General features: G+C 46.2%; 1 pseudogene; it reads left to right on the top strand.

The window, feature by feature from the left end:
* The first annotated feature begins 6,062 nt into the window (after positions 1–6,062).
* LOC124546408 lies at positions 6,063–6,180 on the top strand (annotated as a pseudogene).
* The last annotated feature ends 275 nt before the right edge of the window (positions 6,181–6,455 follow it).

The raw sequence follows: 6,455 nt of genomic DNA, 5'->3' as shown, positions 1-6,455 counted from the left end.
AGACGGACCAAATTCTGCTTCCGCCGATCCGCGTATTAATATGTAACGCAGCCAATGAGATTGATGCTACCGTAGAACCTTTTCTCCTCGCAGATCACACTCGCGCAATGACACATTAACGCGCGAGGTATTATAACGAGTGTACAGATCTCCGATAAGTCAGTCTGCATTAGTCTGCATTTGTCTGCATTTGTCTGTACCAGTTTCATCTGCGCTTAATAAGATTATCGTATTCCTGTACATAGCCATGAAGATAATTGTATAGACACTTTGTCAAGTATCAGAGATATGTGAGAATAAGATTAACGTACCAAGACCAAAGGAACTTCAGATTGTCAATTGTAAATAGCATCCAGAATCCAGTTAAGTAAGGTTTATGATTTTTATTATTTTAATAAATGTGTGTGAAAATTAATCAAGTTCTGTTTAAAGTTGGTCACCGTCAACCTGCTACTCTAAGCGTGTAAGTGGCATTTCTATCGTCTGACCTAACGGCAGAAGATAAACACGGCACGATAAGACCACGAGACATATTGCTGACACTCACCTACTTCGTTAGAGCGACCAGTCAAATAATCTAATGGTGTGTGTACCGAAGGTCTTACAGTACGCACACGACAAAAAGTATTTGACGCGGCCTAATAACCCAGAACATTTTAACTTCAATGACAACGGCCACGAAAGCCTGCAGACTTACAGGTTGAACTAAGTTTGAAAACAAGCGGGAAGGATGTATCTATACACTGTAAAACTTTCACAAATGCAGAATGAAAACTGTATTTTTACAAAAATAGCGTGCATTTCTTTTGGAGCGACCCTCGTAGCTAAAATGTCGTTGTACTGGTACGCCGCGAGGATCTGTATTTGCATAATTCCTCTGTAATTTTTGCAACTATGTGCAACATGGTAGAGTCGAGTGGGGTTGAGCAGTGAAGTCTACTCAGCTACGAAGCCGCTGCAGATGAGGGTCCTGGCCGGAGCAGGTGTGCGGGCGGCGCGAGTCGCGGCTGACAGTGACGCAGCTCCCTGCAGAGCTGCCTGCGTCGGCCACTGCGGACGCCGCTGTCCGCTGTTCTTTCGAGCGCCGCGCCGAACGTGAACGTTGTCTGCAAGTGGCGGCCGCCGTGTGCGACGGCGAATGACGATGAGCGGAACCGCGTAGAACCCTTAGACCGAGTCCACACGCCGACAGCGAAAAGAAAAAAAAGTGCTTCACTTTGTGACACTAAAGTCTGCGGTTCCACCGTCGGATCGTGTAACGAGACGAGTGAGGAAATAGTAGAGGCTGCAAGTCTTTTTATTTCTTAGGAGGTGACGTTTCCTGTGGCCGTTACAAGTCGCACGCGTCTGCGCCGCTACAGAGGTAGGCTTCATGTAAGTGTCCTGCAGTGCAAAGAAACGTCAGTCACACTTCTTGTACCGTGTACGCTCATGCGCAGATGAATTAGACATAGACACTGTGTAAGAGGGAACGGAGAGACATAGACAGGGAACACACACACACACACACACACACACACACACACACACACACAGAGAGAGAGAGAGAGAGAGAGAGAGAGAGAGAGAAAGAGAGAGCGAGAGAGAGAGAGAGAGAGAGAGAGAAAGTACGCACTACTGTTCTCACAGCGAATGGAATAATTCGGTATCTCACACCAATGAGATGTCTGCATGCCCTATATTGACCTTGGTTGACTGTACAGTGGAGTGGCCGAGCGGTTCTAGGCGCTTCAGTCTGGAACCGCGCGACCGCTACGGTCGCAGTTCGAATCCTGCCTCGGGCATGGATGTGTGTGGTGTCCTTAGGTTAGTTAGGTTTCAGTGGTTCTAAGTTCTGGGGACTGATGACCTCAGAAGTTAAGTCCCGTAGTACTCAGAGCCATTTGAACCATTTGACTGTACAGCGTAGGCTGAGCAAGGCGCATGAGGTCAGCGCACTTGATCTCACTCAGGTTTCCGTTTATTTACTTCTGGCTTTGGGCACCAAAGACCATACGATCAACAGCAGTTACAGAATTGCCATGTTAATATAATTGACATTTCCACACTTAAAAAGAGTGTGATATGTACAAACATAAGCTACGCACCAGAGTACTTGATACACGCCCTCATAACGGGGTGGTGATCGTCGTGACAATCGTTGTGTCCTGATCACAATGTACAGAATCGATGCTTTCCAACCAGTGCAGTTGGGCTTGTCAACACTCGTGTGTATGAGAGAGGTTACGTGAAGGCTACTAAGTGTGAGCTTCACCTAGGAGAACCATGGCCGACAAGAGACGATCGGTTGTACTGCTCCCAGGTGCATGCCCTTATAATGCTGGAGTATGTGCCATTCACTATCGCAGTCGTGATTAGGAGCTTTCTTGACTGTCGTGACGAAATCCGTATAAGGGTCTGGTGTTGGGCGGAACTGTCCTTTCATAACGTAATCGTACTAAGCCTGTCAACAGTTTCATTAAGGTGAATGCCCTGATGCCTTTTTATCGAAATTAAGTGTACAACAATGCCCAATGTCCGCGCGTCTATTGTGCCCTCCGAGGCATCGGAGACATATCTATTACTATGTTTATCAAACTCCGGATGCTGTAGTTTCTGAAACACACTTTGGGAGTCCGTGAGGATCAGTACGAGCTGGAAAGTCCTCGTGCCATAATAAACAGCCACCCTGCTGGCCAGTAACCGTGCCGTGTAGATAGACAAATCAGGCAGCAGTGCAAACATTTGGTATGTTGAAACTTCCTGCCAGATTACAACTGTGTGACTGACCGAGACTCGGACTCGGGACCTCTGCCTTTCGCGAGCAAGTGCTCTACCATCTGAGCTACCCAAGCACGACTCACGCCCCGTCCTCACAGCTTTACTTCTGCCAGTACCTCGTCTCCTACCTTCCAAACTTTACAGAAGCTCTCCTGCGAAACTTGCAGGACTAGCACTCCTGAAGGAAAGGATATTGCGGAGACATTTCTTAGCCACAGCCTCGGGGATGTTTCCAGAATGAGATTTTCACTCTGCAGTGGAGTGTGCGCTGATATGAAACTTCCTGGCAGATTAAAACTTTGTGCCGAACCGAGACTCGAACTCGGGACCTTTGCCTTTCGCAGGCAAAGTGCTAGTTCTGCAACGTTCGCAGGAGAGCTTCTGTAAAGTTTAGAAGGTAGGAGACGAGATACTGGTAGAAGTAAAGCTGTGAGGACGGGGCGTGAGTCGTGCTTGGGTAGCTCAGATGGTTGAGCACTTGCCCGCGACAAAGGTCCCGAGTTCAAGTCTCGGTCCGGCACACAGTTTTAATCTGCCAGGAAGATTCTTATGAGCGCACATTCCGCTGCAGAGTGAAAATCTCATTCTGGATTTGGTATGTTGTTTGATGTGCTGAAGAAAGCTTATCCCACACCCCCATCAGTTTTACAGCTATCCTTATAGATACAAGATCTCAATCTAGTAATAGTGGACAGCGCAAGATCCTGAGCAGATCCCTGAAGAAGGTCGAAACGTCGATTATTTTAGAGGAAATATTACGCGCCCTAACAACCCAGAAGAATTTAACTTTAAGATCTCAGCCTTTTCGTGAGTGCCTGAAACATTGCACGCTCGGAGGTAGTGCAGATCTGGTCACATGTATTGCGTCATAGACTTACTGACAATACCTAAGTACGATGTGCGTTCAAGTTATATGTTCGCCGACTTTCTTTTTCAGGCCTGGTGCTGATATAAATATGTCGCTGGTTTTCCTTCCCTGTCAGCATCTCCCACGTCAGTGCGGCCTCGGTCGAATTGTTGGTGACTTCTCGCTACGGCTGGATGCGACATTGCGTTTGGTCAACAAACCGCCAGAACTTCACGGTCAGTTTGTGTGAAATTTAGACGTTTTTCAAACAAGAATCGTACACTCCCGCGTACTTCCGCTTTGTGGTATGTATCCAGTTGCTGCACAGCTTCATTCACACACTGCGATGCACCTGTCATCCGTACCGCAACAGAACTGTGTGCAAGAAACATGGAACATGTAGTCTCTTCTGACAATGTGCGACTGTTGCTCCCTGGTGGTCTTACCGGGAGATGGCACGTGTAACTTATTTATTGAAATCCCTAAGTATGAGGGGATCATGCAAATCAAATGAAATGGGATCCGTGGTGCTTTCGCCATTGTTTGTCACCGACGAAAGACAGTAACTCACTATCCGATCAAGTGCATTAGTTTTATCACTTTGATGATTGTTATTTTAGTTGCTCGCAGAAAGAAACGCATATAATTTTTTTGTTGTAAAATCAGTCGAGAAATCGGTGTTTTCTTCAGGAGGATATCAACAGGAAAGTACTTGCGACTTATCTATGAAGTTCTTTGATACAATATTCGAGCTTCTTCGCTCGATTAATCCGAGTCTTCATGATGCAATCGAAAAATATATTCTGAAATTGCCTTCTTGTAATTTGACTGTTTTTACATCGTCAACATAAATCTGCAGGGAATCAAATCCAATTTCATTAAGCCTTCATTCATTGCCAAACCGGACATTATTTTAGTAGCGAAATTAGTCACTTTCTAAAAGCAGAAGAAATTGCTCTTAAACATGGTGACAAACTTTGAGACGCAGAATTAGGTGACATTGCTGATCCTTCAAATAAGCTAAAGAAGGTATGGAAACTAGATTTCATGATCTGTGTACCCTTTAAGAAACAGCGTGGGTACTCAATTCAATATCAATAGACGAAACAGAATTTCATAACAGTTTGCAAGTGTTGTATCGGCAGACGAGGTAGCGATTAAGTAGCAGACAGCTCCTAAAGGTAACACGTTAATAAGGTTACTTACACTATGGACACTTATTAATTCAGTTACACATACCTCTGAATGCTGTAGGTTCTTCCGTGCTGCTGAGGTATATATAAATGACAGTAATGTTCTTAGTTCCACAAATAGTATTGAACGCCGTTTTAGCAATATAAGTCTCTGAATGGCAACAATACTCAGTAGCGTTATGCTTCGTTGATGTACAGGTCGGATAAAATTAAAGTTTCGCTGCTTGAGAAAGCCCACATGAAAAGGGAGTCATCATTTCAGAATGAAACTTTGTGGAAAAAGTTTGTAGCGACACGCGGAAGAGAAATAATGAAAAACCTACTGGCAGGAACACATTTTAATTTTACACATGAGAGAGTAACATTTGTTAATTGCGTACCATGTTTCCGTTACAAGTTTAAGACGTCGTTCAATGTGACGACCGTCTGCATCCCCGATAGCCTGGAACCGCACTGGAAATACCACTTCACAGTTGTTCGCAGCACTTTGCGAGCGGCGGACCATGGGATGTTCAGCAGTCATGACACAACTCGTGCAGTGTGATCGCACATGGCGTCCAACATTCTCAGCCTGGCAATAGTAACTTCCTGAACAATTTTTGACCGAACGCCGGCCGGTGTGGCCGTGCGGTTCTAGGTGCTTCAGTCTGGGACCGCGTGACCGCTACGGTCGCAGGTTCGAATCCTGCCTCGGGCATGGATGTGTGTGATGTCCTTAGGTTAGTTAGGTTTAATTAGTTCTAAGTTCTAGGCGACTGATGATCTCAGAAGTTAAGTCGCATAGTGCCCAGAGCCATTTGAACCATTTTTGTGACCGAACTGGCTGCGGCCTCTCCCAGGATCTCTTCCCTAATCGTCAGCTAATTCGAACTTCCGAATCATGCTCTTCAAATCCACTGCGAAAAGAGGACCTCTCCGTATTCCTTTAATGCGTTGATACGCAGGACTGGCAGCAGCACCGTTGCTGTTGTTTTGATAACACAGTTTTACGAGTAAAGCCCTGCTCACCTTGTCCACACCCATGTTGACTGTCTGCAACTGTCACGCACGCTGATGCTTATGTTTCACCCTTATGTCGCCTTACCAATACCGACGCTTAACTGCAAGTCATGACACTAAACACTCTAGCAAAGCAAATCATGCAGCGCACAGTCTGAACATCATTGCAATATAAAGTTGGATACCCATACGGTAAATAGGTTTCCGTCTACATTGCCTCATACAGCCACCGCTTAATTACAACCAACCTGTAAATTTCCTCAGGCAACGGCCTTGCCGCAATGGATACACCGGTTCCCGTTAGATCACCGAAGTTAAGCACTGTTGGGTGCGGATGGCACTTGGTTGGGTGACCGTCTGGGCAGCCATGCGCTGTTGCCATTTTTCTGGCTGCACTCAATATCGTGACGCCAAGTGAGGAGCTACTCGACCGAATAGTAACGGCTCTGGTCACAGAAAACCATCATAACAACTGGGAGAGTGGTGTGCTGACCACACGCCCCTCCTATCCGCATCCTCGTCTGAGGATGACACGACGGTCGGATGGTCCCGATGAGCTACTTGTGGCCTTTCGACGGAGTGCTGTACATTTCCTCAGTAAGGTTTACCATGCTAACGTTCGTAAATCTATAGATGTGCTCGACTTGGGCCGAGCT

Source organism: Schistocerca americana, chromosome 8, assembly GCF_021461395.2.
Source record: "Schistocerca americana isolate TAMUIC-IGC-003095 chromosome 8, iqSchAmer2.1, whole genome shotgun sequence".
Classification (NCBI taxonomy): Eukaryota; Metazoa; Arthropoda; class Insecta; order Orthoptera; family Acrididae; genus Schistocerca; species Schistocerca americana.
Note: the sequence above shows the minus strand (reverse complement) of the source record. Positions and strands in the feature narration are given on the sequence as shown.